The sequence below is a fragment of the Lygodium microphyllum genome, chromosome 27, assembly GCF_053477565.2.
Source record: "Lygodium microphyllum isolate KBCC chromosome 27, Lygodium_microphyllum_v1.1.10, whole genome shotgun sequence".
Classification (NCBI taxonomy): Eukaryota; Viridiplantae; Streptophyta; class Polypodiopsida; order Schizaeales; family Lygodiaceae; genus Lygodium; species Lygodium microphyllum.
Window position 1 is genome coordinate 126,518,989 of NC_141161.1, and position 16,316 is coordinate 126,535,304.

Below are 16,316 nucleotides of genomic sequence, written 5' to 3' on the forward strand. Positions count from 1 at the left end.
ACCCCTCCCCCCTCAAAAAACTCTATTCCACTTGGCCCCCCTTGACGATGTGGCACACCCCCTCCCCCACCTCAAAAAACCCCACTCCACGACATGGCACACCCCATGACATGGTATGCCCAGCCACTCCAGCCAACCCTCCCATAACATGGAACCACCAAACCCCCCCACGACATTGCACACCCTCCCTCCCTAGAAAACCCCACTCCACCGAACCCCCCCACAACATGGCACACCCTCCACTCCCAAAAAACCTCGCATTGTGAGGAAGGGGTATCATGTCAAAGCAAGGTAGAGGGAGGGACTGTGCACGATGTATGCAAAGACAATCGCAACGAGGAGAGGAGGCATCATGTCATGGCAAGGCTAGGGGGTTTCCTACCATGATGTCAATGTGGAGAGTCAAGACGGAATCTGAGGGGATCGCCATGCAAAACAAGCATGCAAAAGGGTGCAACACCAGGACTTCCTAGGAGATCACCCATCCTAGTACTGTTCTGGCACAAGCATGCTTAACTGTGGAGTTCTCATGGGATCTGGTGTATTATCACTAGTATGACCGCACCACGAACACAAAGGAATTCCAAAGAGCTCTTTTATACTGACAAAGTGGCATGAGAGAGCTCAAGAGCGATGCATGGCGGCATGCCATGCCATTTGTGCCACAGAGGATGTGACTCAACACGAACCCTAAATCTTGCACACATGGAGGCAACGCACAAAAGATTGAATGCTGTCACATGCCATTTCTGACATGAAGGGCAAGCATCCACGTGAAAAGCACCCCGTGCACACAGAGGCGACAATGTAGAAAAGATCAAGTTGCAGAATATGTGCCATGGAGGACATGTGCCCATAGCATGCCATAAGGTGGTGGGGGAGAGGGGGGCATGCCATGACATGCCATTCATACCATGGAGGACGTGTGTCCACGTGAGCACTAAACCCCATGCACATAAGTTTGAGTCATAGAATCCATGCCATGGACGGACTTGGAATGCCATCGGGTGCCCTTTATGACACAGAGGGCCAACATCCACACGAAGAGAACCTCACGCACATAAAGGCAACGAGGTACAAAAGATTAAGTCATAAAATCCACATCGTGGAGGGTGCACGTTCACGTGAAGAGAACCCCATGCACATGGAGGCGACGCACAAAAGATCCGAGTCATAGAATCCATGCCATGGATGCCAATGAGGCAAGACAAGCACGAAAACTGCACTAATGCAAGCAAGCCAAGGCAAGGAATGTGAAGAGAAGGCGATCAAACCACCCACATGAGCTAGGCTAGATTGGGTGCATGGTGTGCATGAGGACTTAGGGGCATGCCATGGCACACAAGGGCCAATACGAATTCTGCTTTGCAATGATAGGAAGAGCCGATATCGAAGGATCAAAAAGAAACATCTCGATGAACACTTGGCTACCACAAGCCAGTTAACCCTATGGTAACTTTTTCGACACCTGTAGCTTCAAATTCTGAAACACTAAAGGATCGATAGGCCATGCTTTCACAATTTGTATTCGTATTGAAAATCAAAATCAAATGAGCTTTTAACCTTTTGTTCCACACGAGATTTTTGTTCTCGTTGAGCTCATCTTAGGACACCTGTGTTATATTTTAATAGATGTGTCACCCCAGTCAAACTCCTCACCTGACAATGTCTTCCGCATGGATCAGTGCACAAGCGTGCCTTAAGACTAGAGGCAGTTGGCCGAGCCCTGCCTCCACCTCACGGAGTAAGTAAAATAACGTTAAAAGTAGTGGTATTTCACTTGCGCCAAAGGCTCCCACTTATTCTACACCTCTCAAGTCATTTCACAAAGTGAGAGTCAAGCTCAATAGGGTCTTCTTTTCTCTCTAATTCTTCCAAGCCCATTCCCTTGGCTATAGTTTTGCTAGATAGTAGATAGGGTCAGTGAGAATCTCGTTAATCCATTCATGCGCATCACTAATTAGATGAGGAGGCATTTGGCTACCTTAACAGAGTCATAGTTACTCCCACCATTTACCCGCACTTGATTGAATTTCTTCACTTTGACATTCAGAGCATTGGGTAGAAATGACATTGCATCAACATCTGCAGGGACCATCGCAATGCTTTGTTTTAATTAAACAGTCGGATTCTCCTTGTTTGTACCAGTTCTAGGATGGATGTTCACTACCCAGGGAGGGCTGCCCCACAAGGGATGACGTTTTGTCCCCATCACCCAATCGGCACGCAGAGGTTAATCCTTGCCGCTAGGGCAGCTTGGGCTAGTAGACCCTCGGCAGCCTCTGAGGTCAAGAAGCAGACCCCTAAACCCAGCCTTAGAGCAATCCTTTTCTCAAAGTTACAGATCTGTTTTGCCAAATTCCCTTACCTACATTGTTCTATCGACCAGAGGCTGTTCACCTTGAAGACATGATACGGTTATGAGTACGACTGGGTGTGATCAAGATTCGCTTCTCCAAATTTTCATGGACCATCACTCAGCGGACACCATGAGACACGCTATGCTTTACCAGCCCCACTGGACCCTATCTACAGGTGATCCGATTTTACGGTGTGCGGGCTGTTAAAAAGAAAAGAAAACTCTTCTCGAGGCCCTCACCGACGTCTCCGGATTCGATCACATTGCCATCCATCGCCACGTCCCTGCTTGGGAATATTAACCTGATTCCCTTTCGATGAGCGGCACGCATTGTGCCCTTGACACAGGACTGCCCCATCTCTTAGGATCGACTAACCCATGTGCAATTGTTGTTCACATGGAACCTTTCTCCACTTTGGTATTCAAATTTCTCATTTGAATATTTGCTACTACCACCAAGATCTGCACTGGGGGCCATTTCACTCGAGCTTGCGCCCAGAGCTACACCGCGACCCCCATGCCCTCCTACTCATCGTGGCCTTGCACTTGCCCCGGTGGCCAGGTATAGGTCGCGCACTTAAGCACCATCCATTTTCAAGGCTACTTGATTTGGCAGATGAGTTGTTACACACTCCTTAGCAGATTTCGACTTCCATGATACCGTCCTACTGACTTTATCAATCAACACCCTTTGTGGGATCTAGGTTAGCATGCAGTTTGGCATCGTAACCTGACTTTTGGTTCATCTTGCATTGCCAGTTATGGTTACCAAAAATGGCCCACTTTGAGCTCGCATTCCGCGTCGAGGTGGTTCAACAATAGAGCAATCCCAACTGCTTACCTATTTAAAGTTTGAGAATAGGTCGAGGGTGTTTCACCCCCGATGCCTCTAATCATTCACTTTACTTGATAAAACTGCGAGGAGCTCTAGCTATTCTAAGGGAAACCTCGGAGGGAACCAACTACTAGATGGTTCGATTAGTCTTTTGCCCCTATGCCCAAGTCTGACGAACGATTTGCATGTCAGTAGTATCGCTACGATCCTCCACCAAAGTTTCCTCAAGCTTTGCCCTACTCAGGCATAGTTCTCAGGCGTAGTTCACCATCTTTTGGGTCCCAGCAGATATGATCCCACTCAAACCTTTCACACGATCGATGGTGCACCCCGTGAAGGGGATCCCACCTGTCAGGTTCCTTGCGCCTCCGTGGGTTTTCCACCCACCGGCTCGCATACATGTTAGACTCATTGGTCCATGTTTCAAGACGGGTCGGATGGAAAGCCTAGAGTGCCAGTGTCCCTTGTGTGCAGGTGCAAAGCCTACCACAAGTGGCACACGCTTCGTTCCTCGGCCAACACAAGGGCATCAACGGGCCATCTAAAGCATGTTCTTGTCCTGCCGCACCGGCCCACACTGACCAACACCCCACGTTGAGTGGCGGACCAATTCGCATTGTTTTGCATTCGATCGGGGTGCACCCACGGCCTCCATTCACTTCCCTCCCAACAATTTTAGGCACTTTTTAACTCTCTTTTCAAAGTCATTTTTATATTTTTCTTGTGGTACTTGTTCGCTACTATCGGTCTCTTGCCCATATTTAGCCTTGGATGGAAATTACCACCCACTAAGGGTTGCATTTCCAAATAGCCCGACTCGTCAACGGGGCCTCATGGAGCGATAGGGTCCGAGCTCAACGCGGCTTTCATCCTCTCTGATGCCCCTTTCTAGGGGGACTTGGGCTTGGTCCTCTACAAAGGACGCCTCTCTAGACTACAATTCGCATGGCAAAATCGGGTGATTTCCAAGTTGGGCTCTTTCCGGTTCACTCGCAGCTACCAGGGAAATCCTGGTTAGTTTCTTTTCTCTACCTAGTGATATGCTTAAACTCAATGAGTAACCTTGCCTGATTTGAGGTCCGAGTTGCGTTTTGGTTTTCGAGGGCAAGCCCCAGTTCCAAAGAGCCCGATTCGGCACATGCACCCTGGAAGAGGCACCCACAAATAGCCACCACCTCGATTAGGAGACTAACCACCCTTGCGGAGCAACGTCACCGCACAGTGCTGCCAGTACATTTCATCCAATCGCAGCATTAGGTCGGAGCGCAGATGACCAATTTCACCTTCCCCCGAAGAAGGGGAGAGGGTGTGGGGGAGTTAGGGATTCTCAAGCAGGCATGCCCTTGGACCAGCCACGGGTGCAAGTTGTGTTCAAAGACTCGATGATTCGCGGTGGAATTCTGCAATTCACACTACTTATCGCATTGCGATGCGTTCTTTATCGTTGCAAGGGCCAAGATATCAATTGCAGAGAGTTGTTGCATTTTGTTTTTCGATCCTCCCGAGGGGAAGAATCTCATACAAGACAAGGTTTATTAAGTTCCTTGTGCCATCCTCACATGCGTGGAGGGGCAAAGGGTTTATCAAGGCGGCAGCATGCCCGAACAGGCACGACGTAGGGGGATCACCCCGAGCAAGGGAGAGAGGTCGAAGTCATCCCTCCTTCCTCCTCCACACACACGGTCATGGGATGAGCCCGAAGCATAGCCTCCCCCACTGTTGCCCTACTCTGACGAGGGGAGAGATGATGCCGACTGCACCTCCGAGCATGATCCCTCACGGACATTCCATGGTTCGCATTGTTCTCACTGATGCGTGTCAATGATCCTTCCACAGGCTCACCTACATTGTAATATCCCCATTACTTAGTTTATTTTAGTAAACAATCTGCGTATACATTCCAAGGAAAATTGATTTATATTGCACATTTTTAAAAGAATTATGAAATTGGCTCTACTTATGAAGATAATTGTTATTATTAATAGGGTATTATATGCTAGTTTATGGAAGAAAGACTTGGAAACCCTCCCAAGACTAGATTATTAAAACTATGTTTGTAGTATAGAACAACAAAAAGAACTAGCCTAGTGGATAGTCACTTGGCAGTTAAGTGCAAATGACACTGCCGAGATGAGTGACCTCGCGGGAAGATTTTCCTACAAAGCTAGTGGGAGCTTCTCATGCGCAGCCAACGGCGCCAAAAAAGCCTTGGTAGCCCGTTGCCAAGTATGCCAAGGCCAAGATGCTAAGGTCTATGCCTTGGTCACGGCCTTGGTCACCGCTATGCGGCGCACAATGCGTTCTTGCCCATAAATCTGTCAATTTTTATCTTCACACTACAAAAATAGAGCCCCTCCCTGACGTCATCAAAAACACTAAAAGAAAGCGTTCTCTCTTTATCATCGATGATGTCATCAAAAACGCTAAAAAGCAGGTGCCCTCTCTTTACCCCCCCCTCTCACTACTATATAAACAGGGGTAGAGCGTCACGTAAAAGACACACAATAACCCATGTAGAAGTCTCTCTGCTGCTATTGATGCGACGAAGCTATGTTGCAATCAGCCAAGCCTCTCTTTCTCTCTCTCTCTCCAACCCTTCGTGGAAGCGCTGCCCCAAGGACCAACTAGCTTCTTCCATGGCTCCCAAGAGACGTCGAGGTGCTGAGCAAGATCACGCTTAGAGAGCTCCCCAATGCGAGGAAATGGCCGCTGCTATTGAGGAAATTCAACATGATGCTGAAGCGCAAGTGGAGGTTAACCCCAAACCCATCCAAACTGAAGAACTAGCCATCCCACAACAAATTGAGGTTGGGGCAATAAATCATAATCAAGATGGATGGCCTAACAGAGACAATCAAGTTTAGTACATAAGAAAAGGATTTCTTTTTAAGCTATTAATTCTACAATTTCTTAATAAGGGATAAGTTAGTCTGTTACATAGATTATGATCAGTTAGAACATACTTAAACTTACAAAAGAAACATGCTAGTATTATCAAATGATTTTAAGGAAGGAACACATAAATTGATGAAGGGGATAGATGTTATGCATCACATTGACAACTGTGTTAAAATGTCTTATGATTATGACTTCTTCTGGATTTGTGAATGATGATTTATGGCTCTTATGATTTCGTGCTTGCACAGATAGAGGAATTGTGGATTATGGTGGTTTAGGATGTTGGGGTCCCCAACCTAATGCTCCTTAACACTCTGTGGAGTGTGGAAAAGCTCACCTACAGGGTGGGGGTCCTACACTCCTGAGGGAGGTAGGTGTTTTTAAGCAAGAACAAGAAGAAGAAGAAGAAGAGGAGAGCCACTTTTGGCCACACACAAGAATGAGCTTCTTATTCACTTTTCAACTTTATATACAAAACCCTAAATCCCTTTTGGGCGGTCATCCCCTTTTCCCCTTTTTTACATGGCCGGCTGTGGCCTAGGCCCTTTTTCCCATTGTGCTTCTATCTTCCTAGCTTCCTTTCCATTGCCCTACATTTACAAATTGCACGGATGAGAGCCCGGCGCTCCTTGAATTAAACCATGATGCGCTTGCGCTCTTTTACTAAAGTATTGACTTGCGCTTTTCCTTGCGTGCCTTTCTCCCTTATTTAGGACTTTTCTCCTTGGGCGTCCTTGTCTTCTATTTCTCTTTTCCTTGGCCTTTGTCTTTGTCTTCTGCTTTAGCTTTTCCAGATTTTCCACCTTCGTTTGTTTGAGGGTTAACACAACACACCCCACCTCACCCCCCATGACACGGCACACCCCGCCCCTAAGAAAACCCTGCTCCACCCAACCCCTCACCCCCCCACGACATGGCACAATCCCCCCTCAAAAAACCCCACTCCACCCAAGTCCCCCCCCCACGACATCTGTATGCATTCAACAAGTTAAGTAGGTTAACTGTAGTTAGCTGACTATGGTCAGTTTGATAGACCCAATTCTTTATACTATTATTATTCAGTTAGTGTGATGGAATAATGAAGGATAGAGAGAGTACATTACTTTCTCAATTTGAGCTCCATGTCTTTATCTATCTCTTCTTCCCTATTCTTTTGACAAGTCTTGTAGCTCATACACTATATCATCATGTGTAAGATTACCACAGTATGTACATTTGTATGCAATCATTCACTTGCTTAAATACATGCACATCCAGTACATAAATATATATGCAATACCGCTCTCCTAAAGTAATCAACTCTTTTATTCCATTATTCTTAGAATGCACTTTGAAGGGAGAAGCTCAAGTGGGAGCACAAGGAAGGGGGAGCAAAAAGGTGTGAACTATAGCAAATGGAGTAAGAGAACGAGAAAGAGAGACTTAAGATGTGGCAACTCCAATAGCCACAATGCGTGACCAGCCTTCCCTTATTCATTAGTCACTGAAAGAATAGAGAATGAAGTGACAGTGATGGATGCTTGCCACCTGCAATGTATAAGTATGCGGGTATTATCAGTGTAGTGAATACATAAGCACATGCACCTTTATCCCCAATAACCTCCCACTTAAAGGAAAATGTGCCTCTATTGAGGAGTGAACAAGAAAAAAAAGATAAATTATAAATGTACATAGTACAATAGGATGAGGAAAGACATCATCCCATCTAATACCCATCAACTTCCTAAGGAAGACAAAATGTTATGTTGAGAGACTTTTAGTGAGCAGACCTGTAAGATTTTTGTCAATTGAGATCTTTACAAGATCAATGGAATTATCCTCAATGACCTCTTTAATAAAGTGATAACACACCTCAATGTGCTTTGTCTTCATATGGAATACCAAATTCTTAGCCAACAACGAATAGCACTCATAAAATCCAAATGCAATGTAAGGACCACATCAGTAACACTAAGGTCTACTACCACATAGTGTAACTAGAGAGGTTTCTTCTAAGCCTCAATGGTTATAATATAATCCACCTTTATACTAGATAGGACAGTGAATTTTTGCACCCTAGACATCCAAGAAATAGCACCTCCCCAATAAAGGTGAAGACATATGGACTTCCTACTATTTACATGTTCTTCTTAATCAAAGATAGTGTAGTCAATGACTTCTACATCTTGGCCACCATAACATATGCACATATTCATAGCATCCTTAAGGTATCTCGTAATACCCTTCGCTGCATCGTAATGCTGCCTGCTAGATATAGCCATATAACATGCCACAACTCCCATTGCAAATGTTATGTTAAGATAAGAAGCTATCATGGCATATATCAAACTTTGCACTACATATACATAAGGGATCTTGGCCATCTTGGCCTTCTAATCATTAGATTGTCGACAATCACCAAGCATGACTAACCTTCATATGAGAAGGCAAAGGATAGCCAATAGGCCTAACATCCTACATATGAAATTGCTCAAGGACCTTCTGGGTGTCCTCCTTTTGTGAAAAGTAAAGGAGCCCCTTAGAGCGATCGCACATGATGTGCATCCCAAGGATATATAGCACCAATCCCATGTATTTCATCTCAAAGCTTTTCTTGAGCTGACTTTTCAAGGGATCCAGCTCATCATGAGCACTCCTAGCAATCAAGATATCATCCTTTATCTCCCACTAGTACCACTATTCTATCTCCCTTTTTGAATCTAGTAAAACATTTTGGAAGAATGTGCAATTTCTTTGGCTTCTTGGCATTAGATTTTTTCATGTTATTTTTCCTCTCTTCCTTTAACCTCTTGTATCATAGGTTGATTTGGATGTCTGCTTTGGTACACCGAGTTTACAAGTATATTCATGTGAATGCATGAAAGCATTAAACTTGTGGTACCATTTTCTGTGCCTACTTAAGGCATGTTAACCGTAGCTTGAGACGGAAGAAAAAGAAGTAAAATATAGATGCAATGGAAGAAGGAGAAGGGAGAACTAGCAAGGCACAAGGGCAGCCTAAAAAATCAAGTCAAAGGAAAAAAATACATTTTTAAATGCAAGGCACCCTAAAAACTCTTGTAAAAGAACATCAGGCTCCCTCCTGTGCAAAATGTAAAAGGTAGGCTAGCATAGGCTAAAGAATAGGGCAAGTAGAATGGAAATGGAAAAGAGGACCTTGCCACAATGGCCAATCATGTAAAAAAGGGATGGGTGCCCAAGGGATCTTAGGGCATGTGTATAAACTCCAAAAGGGAATGAGAGCTCATTCTTTGGTGTGTGGCAAAAGTGGACTCATCTTCTTCTCTTCTCCTTTTCTCTTTGCTTGCTTGTGTGTGCTTGAGAGAGGGAGTGTGAGTGTGAGGGAGTGAGTGTATGATGGTGAGGGATCTTGGAGGTGAAGCTCTCCATCATCTTCTCTCTTCTTCTTCTCTTCTCCTCTCTTCTCTTGTCTTGCACATAGCTATGGAGGATGGAGCTTGGAGGTGGAGGCTTGAGGATGCTTGAGCTTGCATCAATGAAATTGACACGATAGAATATGACACTAAGGGATGGGTGATAGAACAAATATGAGTAGACTCCAAACCATGCAAGGTAAATGCCTTTAGAATCAAAAGAGGAGTCATGTGCATGGATTGCAATCGCACTTGGTTGGAGCACGTAGCTGCAATACACTTTGAGCAAGCAAGCCTAGCCCAACCAAGTACCACTCCATTGCTTAGGACAGATTCACCATCAGAGCTACGACCAACGGGAGAGACTCCCTCTTCTAGCGAAGATGGAGAGTTTGATTTCGAATCGAAAGTAAGCTTAGACAGTGATCCCAAAATACCTTGACCTTCTAAGACTAGACGTACCAAAGGGGACTTACCCATTCACCTAAGCCACTGAAGGTTAAAGGAGGAAATAAGGAAATATATTGTCTAAGGACATGCAGGCAGAGGAGCAAAGAAAATTGCAAGACCTACCAAAGAGATTCACTAAGTTCAAGAAAGCCGACATAAAAGTGATCTTGCTGGGAGCCAAATACTAGGGGAAAGCAAGCAAACCAATAGAAGGACTTGCCAAGGTCAAGGAGGTCAATTTATCCAAGGAGGGAGAGACACCCCGACCTATCTTTATTGCCGATGACCTGACCAAGGAAGTGGAAGTAAGTCTCATTTCTCTCTTGTGAGAGTATATAAACGTCTTTGTTTGGTCCCTAGAGGAACTCAAAGGGGTAGATCCGAGTATAGTGGCTCACAATATACCCATGGCACCCTTTGCAAGGGCGTATCAAGAAGTAGCTATATCCCATGAATCCAAAGCATGCTCACACTGCCAAGGAAGAAATTGATAAGCTAATGAGAGCAGGATTCATCATACTAAAGAAGAATGGGAAGATTAGAGTGTGAGTTAACTACAAAAAGGTAAACACTGCTATGAAGAGAGATAATTATCCATTGTTGTACCCTGAGCACATGCTCAAGAGAGTGGTTTGTAAAGAGGCCTATAGTTTCCTCGATGGCTTCTCAAGGTAAAATTAGGTGCAAGTGCACCTTGACAATAGGCACAAGACCACCTTTGCCACCACTCACTGGGGAGTATTTGCCTACAAAGTCATGTCCTTCGGGTTGACTAATGTGGCAGCTACCTTCCAGAGGCTCACGTGTGCTATATTCAAAGATATGATTAGGAAAGGAGTTAGAGGTTTTCATTGACAATCTATGTGTTTACACTACTTGGAAGGAACACTTAGACAAACTTCAAGTTGTCTTTCAACAGTGTTGATTATATTGTCTCTCGTTGAACCCCTTAAAGTGTCAGTTCTAGGTAAAGCATGAATGCATCCTAGGGCATGTGGTGTCAAAGAATGGCATTGCCACACCGACTTCTCAAAAGTCTATCATTCTTCCACCACCAACTGATTACAAGGGATTTCAATTCTTCCTAGGCCATACAGGGTATTATCTATGGTTTGTATTAAACTATGCATTGATGGCTAGACTCTATACAAGTTGTTGATTATATTCGAGTGGACTAAGGAATGCCAATGCGCATATGAGGAGTTGCAAAATGCTCTAACCACTGCACTAATTCTACAAGCCCCAGATTGGATAATCACTTTTCATGTTCACATTGATGCTTCTAAATTCGTTGTAGGAGTTGTGTTGTGCCATCCTGGTGAACACAACTTAGACAATTCTGTGAGCTTTGCTAACAGACAACTCACAAATACGAAAATGAATTACTCAACAACACAGAGAGAGGGTTTATCCATGGTGCTTGCTGTAAAGAAGTTTTGCCATTATCTTTTGATTACACCGTTTACCTTCTTTTTTGACCCACATCAAGCCTTGCTTTACCTTGTTATAAACCATGCGCTATAGGATGCATAGCTCGATGGTTACTCTTACTTTTAGAATTTGACTTCTCCGTGGTTGTATGTAAAGGAAAGCAGCATTATATGGCTGACCATCTGTCTCGCATCCCTGGGAGAAGCTACTCGAGAAGGCATTACAGACGAACTAACTATTCAGTCTATCCATTGGAAGATATTTTCTTAGAGCTGATTTCACACCTTATTGTGTAGATGAAATAGTCCAAGTACTTGAGCACGGACTCCCCAAACGACCAATAGAAAAAGCCCAACTTAGGTTACTCATTCTCAAAATCCACCCTTATCAGTTGATAGTAGGCCAACTCTATCGGCTAGGGAAAAATGGATTGCTACACAACAGGTGTGTGTGCGAACGTGAAATGAACAACGTACTTGCAGAGGCACACGGTGGAATATCAGGAGGGAATTTTAGCAGAGACGCAATAGCCTGCAAGGTTTTGTAGTCTCAGCTATAGTGGCCTACTCTTTTTCAAGATGTAGTACGATTCGTAAAGCATTGTGATGAGTGCCAAAGGACCAAGGTACCAATTCACATGGACAAAACGCAATTGAGTCCAATCATTGCAAGAAAACCATTCAAGAAATGGGAAATCAACTTCATTGGGCCAATTAGTCCCATAGCACAATACTCACAAGCGAAATACATAATTGTTTCCATAGACTATCTCACTAAGTGGGTGGAAGCATGAGCTATGAGAAAGAATGATGCTAGGACCACTACAAGTTCCTTTGGGAGCAGGTAATCTCAAGATTTGGCTGCCCCATCAAACTCATTAGCGACCAAGGCACACACTTCATCAATGAAGTGATCGCTCATCTCCTATCCACCTTTCTAATCATCCATCAGCGTACTATCCTCAGGCTAATGGCCAGGCTGAGTCTACGAATAAAATTCTGGTAAACGTCTTGATGACCAAGGTAGTCTTTGCTTCATGCAACGACTGAGATAACAAACTCATGGAAGCCTTATGGGCCTACCACACAGCTTATAAAATGGTTGTGGGACAGACTAACCTACGAGACTCAAGTAATTCTACTTGTAGAGTTCTTCATTCCTAGCTTGGGAATCACTCATCAAGAGAGATGGGATGGAAAGGAGGCATGGACAGAGCACCTAGTTGAGCTAGAACCCTATCAAAAACTTGACTTCTAGCCACCCACATGCTAATATGCAAGAAGGCAAGATGCAAAAGCTAGTTTGACAAGCATGTCAAGCAACACAATTGTGAACAATGAGACTTGGTACTGATGTGTACTGAATTAAGAGACATAATAAAAAAATGAACTTTAGAGGGCTAGGGCCTTTCAGAGTTTGCACCATCAATCAAACTGGCAACGTAGAACTTGAAACCCTAGAGGGTGAGGGCATAGGCTTCTTCAATGGCAGCCGCATAAAGAAGTACTACCCTCTCGCGCACCCATTGCATGAGTCACCAATGCTAGAATCCCCTGTCAATGTGCGAGTGGCCACTATCATAGAGATTGACGATGAGGATAAGGAAGCAGTAGAACAAGCCTACCTAATTATAACAGTCACTACTAACAAGCAGACACACACCTTCAATGTATTGATGATCGATGAAGGAGTTGACTTTAATGTCTTAACTCACAATCATTGGACTCACATTGGCAGACTGCAGTTGCAGCCCACCAACACCAAACTCAACCCATATGAGGGCTGATTCATATGCACTCTTGGGGAAGTGAGAGGCTACAGTCTCTATCGAGTCTGAAAGCATACCAATGATCTTCTATGTGTTCCCAAACACCAAAGATGCAAGTACAAAATTGCTGTTAGGACGCACATTTAAAAAGAAAGCTCATTGCAATGTCGATTACAAGTCCCATCGTATTCACCTCGACATAGGCAACATATGTATAGTCACCGCTTTCAGCAATAACTACGTGACTCCTTCAAAGTCGAAAAAGCCACAAGTAGAGAAACCTACCATCAAGTCTAAGGAGGGGGGTCGTGATGACTGGTCACCACCCGCCAAACATAAAGACTTGCAAACTACTGAAGCCAAAACTAAGACCCTTGAACCAAGGCTTCAATGGCTATCTAAAAATCAAGGCCTTCCACCTAGGAGTAGACATCCACTGCCCCACAAGTCTAAGGACCCACACTCGAAACCTAGGAGGCCAAGACAAACCTATAGATATCGACATATGGTCAATCCACAATGGGTTCCCAAGACCTTATTCCAAGCACAAGGCTATTATGTGGGTAATACCTGGATCTGGATACCTAAAGAAAAAACAACCAAAGGCCCTATTCAAACGCCACCCTCAAGCTTTGACCACATGAAACATTAAGATAGATCAAGAACTCAGGCCATAAGAGACTCAGGCTGCTAAATCCATAGAACCTCCGAAGTCTAGGCCTGCTAAATCTAAAACAATCTATAGGCCAAAACCACAGCTTGCTACTAAACAAACTATCTCAACCTGGGCCTACTAGTGCCCCTCATGCCTTGGAAGCACCGTTAGCAGTCACAACCTAGCCAATTGAACAAGAGGCCAAGCCACAACCTCAGAGAAGTAACTCAAGCCGCAACAATCAGCTTTGCTAAACTCTCTAGTTCAGTCAAACCCCATCCACCTTTGTAGGCCTTAGACCCTCTTATGATCGAAGATCAATTCTAACCTTGGTTGCGAACTTCACCGAGAACAAGGGGATGAATTGGTTGCTTGCCTTATATGCTTAGATGCCACCTTCTTGTGGCTTGCTAAAAGCTATGACCACTTGGACTTAGACCTTTTGGAAGAGCCTTTAACAACGGAGATGTGTACACTACCTTGCTCATGGGAAGAATCCGAACTATATTCATTAAGGCCGCCAAAGCAGCTGAGGAGTTAATCACCTGAGATTCCCCACAAACAAGCACAGAAATGATGCCTCATCACATCATATGACAAAGCACACTGTCTATGCACGGACCAAGAAATCAAAGAGTTGAAGCAGCTTGCTAACGAGACGACTCTTCTTTCTTGAGGAAATGGTATGCTCTCCGACTTCAATGGGAATTTGAGGGCTGTCAAATCATGACTAATGCTAAATAGAGATGTACTATCAAAACCTCAAAGTATGACCCTACTTATGTAGCTCCAACCTCCTATAGGGTTTTGACAAAAATTCGTAACAGACCCCTAGAAGAGCACCTCCTAACCCATCTATCTTTAGATCGTATTCTAACTAAGGAGGAGTTACACATTGCTAACTGTGGTGACTTCCTAATGGATGTCCTTACCTACATCACTCATGTAGGCATTCGACCTATCAACATGGACCACTATGCTAAAATGGAATACATTTCAAACTTCTGTGCTTGGCTCATGCGGATGTGAAGCACCGCGCACAGGCAGCAATGAATGCCCTTCACCCTTTAACCTCTAATCCTAGGAAGGATCCTTCTCATTCTCAAGGTGGGAGGGGGTAAGGTGAAATCAAAAGGTAAAATCAAACATGTAATGTGAATAAAAAGCACAAGGAAAACTAAAAAGCCTCAATCAATGCCAAAAATAGATGAAAAATTAAATTGTAAATTGAGGAAAAATATCATAAAATTTTGGAATGAATGGACTACTTGAAGGAAAAGTCTACGATTGTGTTTAAACATTTCAAGTCAGCAAAGCATGTAATCTTTCCTTCTACGAGTAAGTCTTTTGAAAAGCACTAATGGTGAATATGGCTTTATGATAGGCACCCATCATGGTAGGCCAAGAAAAGACTAGAAAATTGCCTTTCTCAGAAGACAAACATGTAAAATACGGCCTCTTGGTGGAGACCAGGGCCTTCAACCAGTTTAAATTTTGGCATGTCTTCAACCTAGAAGATGTAGCCATCGAATAATGGGCCGTAAGGCTGATTGTTTAGTGCAATATGTAGAAATACATGGAAGCAGTGGGCCAAGGGGTAGATTACAGCCATTGTGTAGATTCCTTAAAAACTTTTCACAAGAACCGCGACACCGTGACCGTGCGGGAGGGAGAAGAAACTCGTTAGGTATGCAGATTGAATTGACCCTAGAGTTGGTAGAAAGAGCATTGGCCTGGCAAAAAAAGTGGAGAGAGAGATGAAGAGAGATGTATAACCCATGCTGAGAAAGGACAAGGTGAAGGTCCACACCAATGATGGTATCAGCTTGGCTAATATTCCAAATCCCAAAATCCAACTCCAGTTCAAGATGATGCACGCATTGTTCTCTAGTTAGAAGTATAACACAATCATGAGCCACATTAATGTCCCCTTACTAGAGAGCATTGCAACACGATCACTAGATGAGGTGAATCTCAATGGCCTGGGTACAATACTTTGTGAATAAGGAAATGAGCCAAGGAATAGGAGAAGGGACCCCTGTGGCAGGAACCCAAAGACCGACAGCAGCAGCAGATGCCCAATGTAGATAGAACCCAAAGAAACAGAAGGTGGCAACCTCTACAACCTCTATCGTTGCAATAGAGATTCCACTTGCCAAGTACGATGAAAATGTCAAGAGCTTCTCTCTCAACTAGAGAAAGCCAAGGAAGAGAAAAAGATAGCAGGGCCGAGCTAGAAGCAGAAAAAGAGGCCATGGATGCATTTCAATTGGAGAAAACCCGCCAAATAGCCATGGCCCAAAGGGAGATCAGTCAGCTCAAAGAACAACTACAAGCTAAAGATGAAGTAGAAGCCGATTGGCATGCAATATTGGATGAAGATACTGAAGCTGTAGCGCACCTGCGAAGCCACAATGACGAGATCATAGGGCTCTATGAAGACTTGCAAGCGGAGGTGGAGAAGATCAGGAAAGTCATGGAGAGACTAGAGGCGATGAGGGAGGAAAGAGCACGCATGTACGATGAAGTGGATAAATTGAAAAAAA

At 44.3% G+C, this 16,316-nt stretch overlaps 1 non-coding gene and 3 pseudogenes across 1 annotated transcript; 1 reads left to right on the forward strand and 3 right to left on the reverse strand.

Moving 5' to 3' along the window:
- Window positions 1–448: 448 nt before the first annotated feature.
- On the reverse strand, window positions 449–567 carry LOC148012805 (5S ribosomal RNA; annotated as a pseudogene).
- Window positions 568–1,370: 803 nt separating this feature from the next.
- LOC148012806 (uncharacterized) lies at window positions 1,371–1,869 on the forward strand (annotated as a pseudogene).
- Window positions 1,870–2,383: 514 nt separating this feature from the next.
- LOC148012807 (25S ribosomal RNA) lies at window positions 2,384–4,252 on the reverse strand (annotated as a pseudogene).
- A 263-nt stretch (window positions 4,253–4,515) lies between these two features.
- Window positions 4,516–4,671, reverse strand: LOC148012808 (5.8S ribosomal RNA). Its single transcript, XR_015689232.1, has one exon. It is a non-coding gene; the product is annotated as a 5.8S ribosomal RNA (ribosomal RNA).
- Between the last annotated feature and the right edge of the window lie 11,645 nt (window positions 4,672–16,316).